General features: G+C 45.0%; 1 non-coding gene across 1 annotated transcript; it reads left to right on the top strand.

Annotated features, from left to right (window-relative positions):
- The first annotated feature begins 9,278 nt into the window (after positions 1–9,278).
- Positions 9,279–9,365, top strand: LOC123150973 (small nucleolar RNA Z195/SNORD33/SNORD32 family). The gene has a single exon (XR_006475437.1). It is a non-coding gene; the product is annotated as a small nucleolar RNA Z195/SNORD33/SNORD32 family (small nucleolar RNA).
- The last annotated feature ends 6,335 nt before the right edge of the window (positions 9,366–15,700 follow it).

Raw genomic sequence — 15,700 nt, forward strand, 5'->3', positions numbered from 1 at the left:
CCGTGGACTAAGTTGAAATACTAATTTAGGTGCTAAGTGTATATTTTGCTAAAACTAAAATAAATGTAACTAAAGTAAAACCGTAAAAGGAAAATAAAGAAAATAAAACAAAAACAAAAGAAGGAAACTTCCCCTCCACTGGGCTCCGGCCCAGCTGGCCAGCCCAATTGGCCCACCTAACCTCCCCTGGCCTATATGGCCTCGTACCCCAAACCCTAACCCCCGAGACACCCCACTCCTCCCCCCCGCACGATCCCAACCCCACTCTCTCGTCCCTCTCGCCCCCCCCTCCCCCCGATCCGATCTGGATCGGGGCTCGACCCACCCCGCCGCCAAGACGCCGCCTGCCGCCGCCCGAAGTACTTCCTCTAGCCCGAGGACGCCGTCGCCCTCCACCTCGCTTCCTCGTCTCCCTCCTGCGCCTCCCCCTCTTCCCCGATCTGGATGCGCCATCACCCGAGCACCTCGCCGGAGGCCACGACGTCGGGACCACCTCGCCGGGCTGCTTCCTCTCCGCCGATCGTCCCCGTCTTCCTCCTCCACGAACGGAGCTGCTCCGCCTCATCGCGCCGACCCCGACACCTCCCCGAGCACACTGCCTTCCCCCTGCAGCTCCCCTGTGAGGAACCCCCCTCATATCCTCCCTTCCCTCCTCCCGTGCGGCCACCGTTCGCTACTCCCTCGCGCGCACGTGCACACCGCCGTACCCGTTCCCCGCGCTCGCCGTCACGCCTCCGGCCGGCCCAGTGCTTGCGCTCACCGTGCCTGGACCGGCGCCCCGCTCGCCCCTACCGTCCCGACCAACCACCGCGCTCACCGCGGTCCCCGCGCAGGCCACGCCCACCTCTTGCAGCCATCGCCGCCGACTGCAATCGCCGGCGCCTCCATTGGCCTGGGCGGGCGCCCAAACGGGCTGGCGCCCACACGCCCGTAACCCGTTCGCCCGTGGCTGTTTGGCCCCCGGGCCACTGACTAGGGGCCCCCGCCCCAGAACGGTTTTATAAAAAAAAGAATTAAAAAAATATATATATTAAATAAATAAATAATAATTAAATTAATTAATTAATTAAGGAATTAATTAAGTTAATTAATCATAATTAGATTAACCCAATTAACTAATTAGTTTAATTAAACAGTAATTAGATTAGCTAAACATTAATTAGACTAAACAGTCAATGACGAACGGGACCCACCTGTCGGGTTGACCAAGTCAACCCTGTTGACTGCTGACGTCAGCATGACATCATGCTGACGTCATAAATTCATTTTCGAATTAAATAATTAATTAATTAAATTCCAGAAATTAATGTAATCTTTAGAAAATCATATCTTTTAATCCGTAACTCGGATTAAAATATTTTTAACATGAAAGTTGCTCAGAACGACGAGACGAATCCGGTTTCGCGGTCCGTTCGTCCGCCACACACCCCTAACCTATCGAACCCGCAACTTTCCCCCTCCGGCTCCTCTGCCCGAAAACACGAAACACCGGGAATACTTTCCCGGGGGTTTCCCCCCCCTTCACCGGTATCACCTACTACCGCGTTAGGGCACACCGAACACCGTGTATTGCCTTATATATGTTGTGGTGCTTTGTTTGCTCTGTATTCATTATTTCTTCCCCCTCTTCTCTCCGGTAGACTACGAGACCGACGCTGCTGCTGACCAGTTCGACTACGGAGTTGACGACCCTCTCTCTTGCCAGAGAAACCAGGCAAGCCCCCCCCCTTTGATCACCAGATATCGCCTACTCTTCTCTATACTGCTTGCATTAGAGTAGTGTAGCATGTTACTGCTTTCCGTTAATCCTATTCTGATGCATAGCCTGTCATTGCTGCTACAGTCATTAATACCTTACCCGCCATCCTAAATGCTTAGTATAGGATGCTAGTGTTCCATCAGTGACCCTACACTCTTGTCCGTCTGCCATGCTATACTACTGGGCTGTGATCACTTCGGGAGGTGATCATGGGCATATACTATATACTTTACACTGTTACATTACTGGTGATACTGTTTGGAGATGGGGGCTGAAGGGGCAGGTGGCTCCATCCAGGTAGTGGTGGGCCTGAGTTCCCGACGGCCCCCGACTGTTACTTTGTGGCGGAGCGACAGGGCAGGTTGAGACCACCTAGGAGACAGGTGGGCCTGGCCCTGTTCGGCGTTCGCGGATACTTAACACGCTTAACGAGATCTTGGTATTTGATCTGAGTCGGCTACGAGCCTATACGCACTAACCATCTACGTGGGAGTAGTTATGGGTATCCCGACGTCGTGGTATCAGCCGAAGCACTTCAGACGTCAGCGACGGAGCGGCGCGCGCCGAATTGGACTAGAACGCCACTAGGCTAGGTCTGCTTTCGGCCGCCCACGCAACGTGCAGGTGTGCTCAGGGCGATGGGCCCAGACCCCTGCGCGCTTAGGTTTAGACCGGCGTGCTGGCCTCTCTGTTTTGCCTAGGTGGGGCTGCGACGTGTTGATCTTCCGCGGCCGGGCATGACCCAGGAAAGTGTGTCCGGCCAAATGGGATCAAGCGTTTTGGGTTATGTGGTGCACCCCTGCAGGGAAGTTAATCTATTCGAATAGCCGTGATCTTCGGTAACAGGACGACTTGGAGTTGTACCTTGACCTTATGACAACTAGAACCGTATACTTAATAAAACACACCCTTCCAAGTGCCAGATACAACCGGTGGTCGCTCTACCTCAGGGATATGAGGAGGGGATCGCCGGGTAGGATTATGCTATGAGATGCTATTTGGATATGCTACTTGGAGATGCTACTTAGAGATGCTACTTGGAGATGCTACTTGGAGGACTTCAATCTACTCTCTTCTACATGCTGCAAGACGGAGGCTGCCAGAAGCGTAGTCTTCGACAGGATTAGCTATCCCCCTCTTATTCTGGCATTCTGCAGTTCAGTCCACTGATATGGCCTCCTTACACATATACCCATGCATATGTAGTGTAGTTCCTTGCTTGCGAGTACTTTGGATGAGTACTCACGGTTGCTTTCTCCCCCCTTTTTCTCCTTTCCTTTCTTTCTGGTTGTCGCAACCAGATGCTGGAGTCCAGGAGCCAGGAGCCAGCGTCGACGACGACTACTACATTGGAGGTGCCTACTACTACGTGCTGCCCGCTGATGACGTCTAGGAGTAGTTAGGAGGATCCCAGGCAGGAGGCCTGCGCCTCTTTTGATCTGTATCCCAGTTTGTGCTAGCCTTCTTAAGGCAAACTTGTTTAACTTATGTCTGTACTCAGATATTGTTGCTTCCGCTGACTCGTCTATGATCGAGCACTTGTATTCGAGCCCTCGAGGCCCCTGGCTTGTATTATGATGCTTGTATGACTTATTTATGTTTTAGAGTTGTGTTGTGATATCTTCCCGTGAGTCCCTGATCTTGATCGTACACGTTTGCGTGCATGATTAGTGTACGATTGAATCGGGGGCGTCACATAAAGTTAGTTCATTTGTTTTCAAGTGGAAATGGAAGCCTTTTAATTTCAGTTGATTTGTATTCATGTTAGGTACTGAACCAGTATTTTTGTGAGCACCAGCTTATGCCCTGTTTTGGGAGCCCGTCAATTCCTATCCACTACCAATACACTGTATATAAGTGAATACATTTCCTCATGTACAATGGTGTTTTGTTAGTCGGTGAACTTGATGAGCAATCAGACCTTAATGGTTGTGCTGATGATCTTATTTACACAAGACAACAATAGCAGGATGATTTTTCTTGACAGAATATGCCAGCGAAGTTGGTACTCCCTCTATTCCAAAAAACATGACACTCATTTTGGAACGGAGGTAGTATCTTTTTATATTCAACCATCATGCTCTTCATTTATCCCAGTTTAACCTATTCGGCAACTAAATGATGCTTAAAGCTTCATATGTTTCAGTTGCGAATTTGTTGAATCCCCCCCTTGCCCATCTGCTCCACTTTGCGTTGGCATGCCAATTTGATGCGGCTTCCTCCCATAGGCGGACAATTAGAGACCTCGTCTCCTCTCCATGGCGGTTGCTCGATGGCCATCCATGGTGGCAGAGACCACTGGCATCAGCAGGGACGCCAACAACAGAAACTTCTGCTTCTTCCTGTCTTGTGATGTCAACCTTCTGTCTCACACCGCCACTGAAGGTACTCACATGTGCCCTTCTCCTTACCGCCCCCAAATTCCCACCTTTTTTTTCTCCCTTGCACTTCTTCATATTATATATTATGAAATCCTCAAATGGGCTTCTAAGAGAAACAAGTGTGGTAAGATAGAGCTATTGGAGAAGCTCGTTAACCTGCTCAAAGTGGACGCCAGGAGCTGCACCAACCTGGCTGTCCGCCGCTGGATGGCGGATCTCAAGACACAACCTACCTGGCAGATGGCGTCCTTGATAACTTCTGATATGAGCTTCTGTGCCGCCGCCCAGATCTGCCGCCCTCCACCACACGCAAGGTTCACCCTCGTTCTAGGTTCTGTTTCCACTCCGCCTGCCTCTGTAAATTCCCATGCACTACAAATATGAACATGCTGAGCTACTAAACCTAATTACAGGCAGCAAGATAGAGGTTAACTAGTCTGAAAAGTTTGAACAAGCACTTGAAATATTTATTTGTTGTACACGTTCTCATTCAGGCTAGCTCTGTTTTTAGTTTACATTTTATTTGTAAATGGAGCCTTTTAATCGAGTTCATGTTTTTAATTGGAAATGGAAGCCTTTTAATTTCAGTTTGATATGTGCTCATGTTAGGTACTGAGCTACAATTTTTGTGAGCTCCAGTTTATGCCCTGTTATGGCAGCTCCGTAAATTCCTATCCACTACACATACACTATATATAAGTGAATACATTTCCTCCTGTACAATGGTGTTTTGTTAGATGGTAAACTTGATGAGCTACCAGACCTCAATGGTCGAGCTGATGATCTCATTCACATAAGAACACAATAGTAGGAAGATCTTGCTTGACAGAATAGGCCACCCCAGTTGGTACTCCCTCCGTTCCAGAAACATGACACTTATTTTGGAACGGAGGAAGTATCTTTTATATTCAACCAACCTGTTGTTCAGTTTATCCCGGTATGACCTATTGTGCAACTAAATGATGCTTAAAGCTTTCATATGTTTAAGTTACGAATCTTTTGAATCCACCTCTCACCCATTGGCTCCTATCTCGGCCGCTGCCCCAATTTTATGTGGTTTTATCATGCAGGTGGACAAAAGGGACCTCGTCTCCACTATATGGCTGTTGCTTGTCGGCCGACCGGCCGTCCATGCTACCAAAGACACCGGCGTTAGCAGGGCCACCGACAACATTGAATTCCGCTTCTTCATGTCCTGCGGCGTCCTCATCCGCTCCTGAAGATACTCACTCGTTCACCTCTCCTTTCTGCCCCCGAAACGCCCACCATTTTTCTCCCCTGCACTCACTAACATTATGACAAAATCCTCGAATGGGTTACTAAGAAAACAATGGGTGAGATGAGAGGCTTGTTAACCTCTATGGTTCGTTTCTTTGATTGCCGTGGACAGTAATGGAATCAAACAATTTTGTGTGTGCGTGCATGTGCTCCTTTCTATGTGAAGTACTTTGTGTTTCATCAGAATATAGGCGATAGTGAACATTTGTTTTCTACTTACCATGAGCACGTTATGCATGCGACGTTATTGTGTGGATGATGGTCAAGTTTGCTTTCCTACTATTTAATAGAATTGCTAATTAACTGGTCATTGTTATCGTATGTTCATTTTTGTTTCGTAGTGTGTCTGATGTACTTTTGATACGACACAAAAGAATCATTAGTTTTTTTTTTGAGAAAACCTTGGCTTTCTCTGTAGGGTGGTCTGAAATCTTGGTTCACTTTCCCTCTTTCAAAATTCTTTGTCTATGACAAGTTTCAAGGTTGGTGATTGTAAGCATGTTACCGGAGGTATGCCTATATGTGCAAATGGTAGAATTGAAAGTGATCGAGCATATCAGCAAGTACATGCGCGAACGTATTTTAGAGTCAACATATGACTACCTCTCTCTATCTTTGAGGCATCTTCAATTTTTCTTGCTATTCGTTAAACCTTGAAAGCAATAACTCACACTCAAATGAATGTAGTGGTTTGTCTCCACTCCATGGCGGTTGCTCGCCGGCTACCAGCCATTCATGCTGCCAAAGACCGCCGGTGTCAGCGGGGCCACCAACAACAGAGACTTCCGCTTCTTCCTGTCCTACGACACTAGCCTTCTGCCTCCCAGGGCCACCGAAGGTACTCACATGCGCCCCTCTCCATGCCGCCCCCAAATTCCTACCCTTTTCTCCCTTGCACATATTCACATTATATATGATGAAATCCTCAAATGGGCTTCTAGGAAAAACAAGTGTGGTGAGATAGAGCTGTTGCAGAGGCTCATTAACCTCCACGGTGGATTTCCTAAAAGGTTGAGGAGTAGTGTGAGCAGTTGTTGAATCCTTCAGTTTCATAAACCATTGACTGCTGTGCATATACTAATACAGTGGCACGTGCAAAAGGACGTGCATACTCTATTTGGTCCAGTACATATCATGAAGAAAAATTGTGTGAAATATGCGAGACCCTTGAAGCTTGCGAAATATCTAATTTTGACTCCTGAAGTTTACAAAATATCTAATTTTGTGAAATATCTATTTGATCTACCAGAAAATGGTCAGAAAACATAAAAAATTCTGATGATAGAAGGTGGTAGTACTATATAATTGCAATAATTATATAGTGCTTGCCAATCATGCCTTTTAAAAATGGGAAGCTCAGAAAAACTCAACCTTTGAATCTCCTGTGACTTCTCTGTAACTGCCCCGTGTAACCATACCTTTGATGCGGTTTCCTCATGCAGGTGGACAAGGAGAGGCCTCGGCTCCACTCCATGGCGGTGGCTTGCCGGCTGACCGGCCGTCCATGCTGCCAAAGACCACCGGCGTTAGCAGGGCCACCAACAACAGCGACTTCCGCTTCTTCCTGTCCCGCGGCGTCCTCCTGCCGCCACTGAAGGTACTCGCTCTTTCACCTCTCCTTACCATCCCCTAATTCCCACCCTTTTCTCTCTTGCACTTTATATTATGATGAAATCCTCAAATGGGTTCCTAAGAAAACTAGGGCGAGGTGAGATAGAGCTGTTGTATTTCATGTCTGGCCGGATGATTGCAAGGTGACAGGAAAACAAAGGAAATGAACTACATCATGAACTCAATTAAGTTGCATGCTGAGCAACAACCAATAATTGATCTGCAAGCGCATACATTGTCAAAAGAGCCACAACCAGATAATACTACGTAAATGATCAATTACTTCTTCAAACATTATGTCTTCATTTTTACTTTTTAAATTTTCAACTCTTTAATGGCTAGTCTTGCCCCATCAAGTGAAAACTTGAATATCCACTGATGATGTCATCTCTTCTGATCGAGCAGCATGGCTGGCAACATGCTGGTGGCCGAGCTGCTGCGGGCATGGGGCTGTATGAAGCCTGCCGGAAGCTGGACTTCCACCACGCCACCGTCCAGTCAATCCTTCTGGATGCCGACGCCAAGAGCCGCACCAGCCCAGCCATCCGCTGCTGGATGTCGTATCTCAAGATGGCTGCCTACCATGCAGAAGACGTCCTTGACGAGTTCTGATATGAGCTGGTGCGCTGCCGCCCAGATCTGCTGCGCCTCCATCGCATACAAGGTTTGCCTCGTCCTACTTTACTTTCCCACTCCGTCAGGCTCTGTAAATTCCCATGCACTATAAATCATTATTATGGAAATCGTTAACTGGTAGCTGCTCGGTCGGCTGGCGAGTAGGGGATTAATAGGCTAATCGACAAGTTAATCGGCCATTTAATCAATTCATTGGATGATTTATCGGTTTATCGGCTACTCGGTGACCCTACGAGTAGGGATTAATCCCCAAGTTAACTGGTTAATCGGATGAATTCTTGAACAGGGCTATAAATATATACATGCTGAGCTACGAAACCACATGACAGGCAGCAAAGCAGAGGTTAGGTACTCTGACAAGTTTGAACAAGCACATGAAATGTTTATTTCTTGCACAAGATCTCATTCTGGTTAGCCTCTGTTTTCAGTTTATGGTTTTAATTTGGGAACATAGCCTTTTAATTTAAATTTATTTGTTTTCAATTGGAAATGGAATCCATTTAATTTCAGTTGAGCTCCAGTTTATGCCCTGAGCTCCTTAAATTCCTATCCCTACATATACATGTATATAAGTGAATACATTTCTTCCTGTACAATGGTGTTCTGTTAGACGATCAACTTGATGAGCTACCAGGCCTCAGTGGCCGCGCTGATGTTCTCATTTACATAAGAATGCCACAACAGGACAATCTTGCTTGACAGAATACATCACTATAGTTGGCATGTTTTCATATTCAACAACTAACCTGATGTTGAGTTGATCCTAGTTTAACCTATTGTGCAACAAAATGATGTTTAAAGCCTTCGCACATTTCGGTTACAAATTTTTTGAATCCCATTAGTAGCTTCCCGATAATTGTCCATTGCTGTGGACAAGGTTAAGTAGAAGGAGTGTGACCTTTTGTTGTTCCATGGCCTAGTTGTTTAGCTCAGCAGTTTCGATTACAGATTCATTTGTCAGGTTAACACTGATACACCATCGAGTCAGAGAGTGTCTCTTCTAAAAATGCAGTTGGCTATGCTGCCGCCCAGATCTACCAACCCTACACCGCATGCAAGGTGTTCCCTCACGTTCCCTTGTCACTCCGTCTGCCACTGTAAACTCTCATGCAGTACAAACATAAACATATTGAGCTATTAAACCTCATTACAGGCAGCAAAACAGAGGTTAAGTTGTGCATTGATTCTCAATCTTCTAAACTGCAAAAAGGTGTTCTATGCCAATTTGTGTTGCTTTATTGTTTGAATTAGTTATCTTTGGTGTTTTTGTTTTATTTCTGTAGCTAGAGACTGATGTTGAAATATAATCCAAGCGCTTTTCTGTTGAATTTATGATGGATGGCTTTGGCCCATTAAGTCTGCTACCATGTTTTGTGAAGTGGAGTTGGGGTCAATCCCTTGTGAATTTCTCCTTTTTTGCCCGTTTAATTTTAGATGTGGCAAAATTATGCAGCAAGCTAAATGTGCCCATAGCTTTCATGGTTTTCAATTTGAACAATCTATGGCCCAGTCTCTCATTGCATTTTAATTTTTACTTACGGGATTTTGATGTACTGGTGTTCATGGCAAATGATCCTTTTCGTCTGGTATTTGTTTGTCATATATAACTTGATGAGAGAAGTGATGATATCATAACCATACCACATTTCTGCATTCACTGTGATGATCAATTTACATCATGCACTACCATCTGATCTCCCGTTTCTGTTTTTATAGTTGAGATACTTTTATATGAATAAACTTTTGAATTCTGATAACCTATGAAATTCTGAGCGTATTCATGACAGAATACGCCACGGTAGTTGATATTTTTTTATATTTAACGAACATGTTGTTCAGTTGATGTTGGTCTAATCTATTGTGCAACTGAATGGTGCTTAAAACCTTCATACATTTCAATTACGAATTTGCCGAATCCCATTAGTAGCTTATCTGCTAACTGTTACTGGATATAGGAGGATTTCCTCTCTCGAAAGTGCCGAGTAACCTAATACTGCATTTTCTCGTTCAGTAGTCATAACCAATTTATTATGGTTATCTTTGCTTACAATGTATTTTTCGTTCAGGAATCTGGAGCTCGTGTATCATTATCAAACACAAGCTTGTGGGACCCTGAACTTGGACGAATTAATCATCTGAGCACAAGCAGAGCTTGATCTGTGGAATAATTGATAGAGATCTCAAACCAAGCTCGAACGAGCAAAAGTAAGTGCCAGTCACACTTCACTATATTTATTTTTGTTTCCTTGTCACCTTATGACCACCTGGTTCTGGTTTCATACTGCAGTAGCACTACTAGAATATGAAATCAATTCGTTTTTTGCTTGTCATCTTCATGAATCATGAGGGTCAACAAGCATAATTCAGTTGTGCCAATCCAAAGTGATGTACATTTGTGCTTTTCCAGCTGAATAACTTTGTGCTTCATGTGTAGGTCACTTCAAAGCATCATCAAATTTCCTCCTGCACAAGCCATATAAGTGGAGAAGAGGTATTTGGTGTGGAAATTCCTTTCCTCTTTAATGTATGAGAAGAAAGCTCTTAGAAAGGTGGCATTTGAGATTTCGGTGGTGTCAAGATAAGTGAGATTGATGAAGCTTTCCTTGGCACAACTGTGAGAATGCTGTTGCCACAGTAGATTGTACCGGCATACCACAATGACTCGCAGAGGCAGGCTCAAAGGATGCGAGTGTCATAGCTGGCATCAATATCCTGCATATTATCAATGAGCCAACATCTGCTGCCATTACTTATGGTCTTGACAAGAAGGCTTCCAGTGTTGGTGAAAAGAATGCCCTCGTCTTTGACCTTGGTGGTGGTAACATTGATGTCTGTCTTCTTACCATTGAGTAGGGTATCTTTGAGGTTAAAGCCATAGCTGACGACACTCATCTTGGTGGTGACTTTATAGTCATAGCTGTTGACTCGCATCAATGTCATGCGTGTCATCAATGAGACAATAGCTGCTGCCGTTGCTTATGGTCTTGACAAGAAGTCTTTCAGTGTTGGTGAAAAGAATGTCCTCGTATTTGACCTTGAAGGTGGTACCTTTGATGGCTCTCTTCTCACCATTGAGGAGGGTATCTTTGAAGTTAAAGCCACAATTGGTGACACTCATCTTGGTGGTGAGGTCTTTGACAATAGGGTGGTCAACCACTTTCTCCAGGAGTTTAAGAGGAAGAACAAGAAGGACATTGGTGGCAATTGAAGGCTGAGGACATTGTGTGAAAGGGCAAAGGGAGCGCTCTCCTCCACTACGCAGACCACCATTGAGATTGATTCGTTGTTTGAGGGCATCGACTTCTACTCCACCGTTATACATGCCAGGTTTTAGGAGGTGAGAACATGGATCTGTTCAGGAAGTGTATGGTGCCTGTGGAGATGTGCCCCAGGGAAGCAAAGATGGACAAGAGCATCGTGCACGATGTTGTAGGTGGTTCCACTAGGATTCCCATAGTGCAGCAGCTTCATCAGGACTTCTTCAAAGGCAAGAAGCTCTGCAAGAGCATCAACCCTGATGAGGTTGTTGCCTACGGAGGTGTCGTCCAAGCTGCCATCTTCAGCGGAGAGGGCAACGAGAAGGTCCAGGACCTGCTGCTATTGGATGTCACTCCTCTTTCTCTTGGTCTGGAAACAGTTGGGTGTACGTCAGCCAAGACGAAGTCAACATCGAGACCATCCAGCAGTTCGTACATGGCAAGATGATCTGGGCTCTCCAGGACCGCCTCTTCGGCTGCAACTACTTAGTTGAGTACCTGGTATCTCCTTCCTCTTCTGTTTCACCTCTCTGGGGCCTAGCCTTCGAGCTATGGCTGATGTGTGTGCTGGCCATTTAGCCAAAGTAGATGATTGTCATGATTTTGTTCAGTGGTGATGTCCTGTTCATGCTCTGGCTTGGCTCAATATTCACACCTAGGGAGGCTGGTAGTAATTTTCCCTGTTTGTTTTTATAGTTTTTGCACACTATTTGTGATCATTGCTTCTAATCTTATAATGTGATGCATCTCTGCTCCAAGTCAATGAATCGACGGTGTCATCCATTTAATATGCCAATCAAGGCCATGTCATTTCATAAAGATGTGTACCTATCTGAAATCTCTTATTTTTGCATATTAGTCCAACTCATGTAGTTGACGACCCGATACCCAAGTTGGAGTATTTACTGTTCAATGCCATGACAATCACGAATTCTTGATGCCTTTTCTGGTCTGGAGTGCAAGTAACTGGTGCATGTTGATTTCAGGGTCACAAGAGTCACGTGTCAGGATCTTCTCATCTAAGGGGGTGCCCTGGCCGTGTTTGCGGAAAACAAGGGCTGGATCTTATCGTGCAGTTTACTCACACTCGCACGCAGGAACTCCCATGGGCTTGTAGTTTTTTGTTGTTTGACTATAATCAACGTTCCGCGGGACGAGTGGTGGAACATGCTACTTATTATCCAAGTTTCGGATGCAGAGGTCTTGGCTTGTTTTGTGTTCTTCAAGTACTGCTAGCTCTTTGTTAGCTTGTGACTCTGAAGAAGGGCGGCCCTGAGGCATCATGAAAAGCATTAGATTGTTGTCGGTTTAGTTAGTTGACTTGTTTTTGGAACAAATAGATGGTGACAGATGATAGCTGCTGTGGTTTGTTTTTGTTGTGGGACATGTTGCTTACAAGATGCATGCATCAGTAGTGTGGTATATGATTCGAAGTGTGCATCGATGCATTCCTGGATGTTTGATTGGCGACCAAATAAATCATCTCTCCCATTTTTGTACTACCTCTCTCCATCCATATATATAGGGCCTAATGTGTTTTTTGAGATTGCTTTTGACTATTGATAAGATTAATAGTATATGAGATGTATAATGTTAAAATACAACATTCTTGATGCCATAAAGGGTGTTCTGTCATTGTGAAAGTTAGTAATCAAAAAGTAATTACTAAGGATAGGAAGTGAGATGTTACGTAATTAACTCATTTTCTATGAGGAAAGAGATATTATTTCATGCATAGGATAGAAACTTAACTCTAGCTAATTGAAAAGCCATCGTTAGGATGTGCGTGCAGGTTGGGAGGGCCATAGCGCCTCCATGTAGGGTAAATATGGCCATGCATGTAGGGTAAATATGGCCATGTGGTTGGCCTTGTACGAGTATCTCGGCATCCAGCTTACATGGGGCTGCATGCATGCATCAGTCATTACGGAGAATATCTCGGTATTCAGATCACGTGGGGCCACGGGGCATGGACCAAGATGAAAATTAACTCTAACCGACTGAAACAGCAAAACACCCAACGATAAAGGATACATGTAGCTTATCTCGGATGCATGCAACGGCATCCAGCTCACATGGGGCTGCATGCATGCATCAGTTATTACGGAGAAAACAAAACGTCCGACATACCCATGCATGGGAAGGGAGTAGTACTGGTATTTTTGGAATGAAATTACGTGCCTAGGCCATTTAATTCCCTTTCCCGTAAATGTGTGCTTGGGGATGCCCATCAGTTAGCCAGGGACGGAGGAAGGAAGGGTCTGGATTGTGCCACCTCACCGATCCGTGGCATGGCCTTGCCTTTGCGGCATTCCTTGTTCTCTAGCCTTCACCATCACACCATGCCGCCATGTCTTGTCTATATATACGAGGAATAGTGATCCATTCGCGTGCGGGATGTGTGTGCGACTTATGACTTGGGACTTGGGCGACGGCGACGCTTTGTCAGAGAGAGAGAGAGAGAAGCTTCTTGTGTACAAGGGAAGACGCCGATGGAGAGCGGATCCTCCCGGCGGGCGCGGGCGCGGCCGGAGAAGACGCACATCCGCCACCACGATCCATGAGCAAGGCAAGTCCTCTCCTCCCTCTGTCTCTGTGGTTGCCGCCGAATCAATTGGGCATGCATATGCATGGTTGGATTGGATTAATTGGATTGGGTGCCGTACGAATCCATACATCTCAGTACGTAGTACACAGACAGACCAACACCATGCCAGATCTAAACAAAAATACTCGTACGTATGTTGTTTTGCATTTCCTGCTAGCCCATGCATGCATCCGATCGAGTCGTTCCGGGGGAAAAAAGAAGCGTTTTGGGTTGCCGGATGGATCAAGTGCGTCGACTTAGGATTTCCATCCCCCGCAAAAAAAAAAAAAAAAAACCCCGCCTCGCTGCTATCCAGTGCATCCTCGCTGCTATCCAGTGCATCCTGCTAGACGCCAACGGCAAGAGCCGCCGCACGATTGTGAATCTGGTGGTGACGTGGTGTGGTGCACTTTGTTTTAATGATGGATGGTTGCATATGTGACATCGTACCAAAATCGTGTGAGGAGTATCATGTGCATAACAGCATTGAAAAATAGTTAGCACCACGTTTAGATCCATATTGGGTGTGCTCTTATATGCCATTGCGCTTTAAGTATTTACATTCATTTGAACCAATTCATAAAATTTCGTAGTACGGTAAAACCATTTAGGGGTGTCAAAACTTCTGATTATCATTGGTAATCGTGGTGTTTAACTCAGCAATCAAGACCTTGATTGTGGACTACTTCCTCCATCCGGGATTATGGGACCTCGTAGTATTTTTGATTCAAACCTTGGCCATCTTCATGCCTAACAAAATAATATGATTTATATAATACAAAAACTATATTATTGGATTTATGTTCAAAAGAGAATTTTCAGCCTATTTTTTTTGACATATAGTGTGGGGCAGCAAGAGCAGCCAATTAAAGTTGTGCTAGCCATATCATTTCTCTACTAGTGTAATGTAGCCCATAGACGCCGTGTGTCTAGACGGAGTCGCTCCCAGTTGTGTGGGGTTTCAGGTCTACAAAAGCGCTCGTCGGATTGCTTGTGTACCACCCTTCCTGCTGGGTCACATTCGACATAAGTTGTGGTGTATCACTTTTGATGTCAAGGGTACACGGTGACGTGTCCGTGTGCGAACAGATGTTAATCTAAACGACTAGAAAAGTATCTAAGGTAAAAAAAATCAGTTAACTTACAAACTGAGACTTGATATATTGTTATATTCCATTAGTTGTGTGATCACAATTTAACCGAAGGTCTAAGTTAGAGACGAACTAGTCTGATGGAGATGTAGAGGGATAATATTCAGAGTGACGTGCATCATGTATTTCCGAGTGACGATGGCGAGGAGTAGATCAAACCCGAAGGAGGAGGACGACTTAGCTCTGAGCGAGACACGGCGACAAAGATCGATTGGAGAGGGCGAGGAAATGGAACGGCCTCGGCTGGAGATCCGTTGCCTGTTCCATTTGAGGAGTTCTTCGAGTTCTTCAATCAAAAGGCCCTTGATAAATTAACGATCTTTTGCTACTGCCTGTCAGTACTATTTCTTTCATTAAGTCTCTATATATAGTTCGGCTTTTTCATTGCATGTATTTATAATTAATTATCCTCACTATATTATGCAGATTGAAGATCGTCGAGTGCAAAAAACAAGAAATATATGATATTGGGTTCATTAACACAAATATCATAGATCAATTTCAGGTTAAAAAGAAGGCCGAAGAGGCTGAGGCCAACTTTCTATAATCGTTGATCAAAAATCAAAACAAATATTTAATACTTTTTCCTTACAACTTCGAGTGAGTGTTACTGTCGTGTGCATATTCGGTTTCCCTTATTACTCGAGCAAGGTTATAGTAATGTAATTGATGGGTTATGCATGCGTGTGCAGCTTCCACTATGTTCTTCTGGAGATTAAGCTTGAGCAGGGACTAGTAAGCGTCTTAGACTCAAGACGAAAAGATCCCGAAATCTATGCGGACATGACTAAAATGCTCAACAAGTAAGTTCAATCGATCATTATCGCACCATATCGGCAACTTTTTTTTTCATTTCCTGTTGTCTCAAGTAATAATAATTATTTTCTTTGTCTTGCAGGGTTTAGAAACAGTTCACCGCAGAAGCTCCGGGACTGCCGAAGGAGCTATGATATACATACCCGAAAGTAAGTACTACTAGCTATCTAGTTGCGCACATCTCCCGTTGATTGTGTAGCTATACTTTCATCAATGCCATTTAT

Source organism: Triticum aestivum, chromosome 1B, assembly GCF_018294505.1.
Source record: "Triticum aestivum cultivar Chinese Spring chromosome 1B, IWGSC CS RefSeq v2.1, whole genome shotgun sequence".
Classification (NCBI taxonomy): domain Eukaryota; kingdom Viridiplantae; phylum Streptophyta; class Magnoliopsida; order Poales; family Poaceae; genus Triticum; species Triticum aestivum.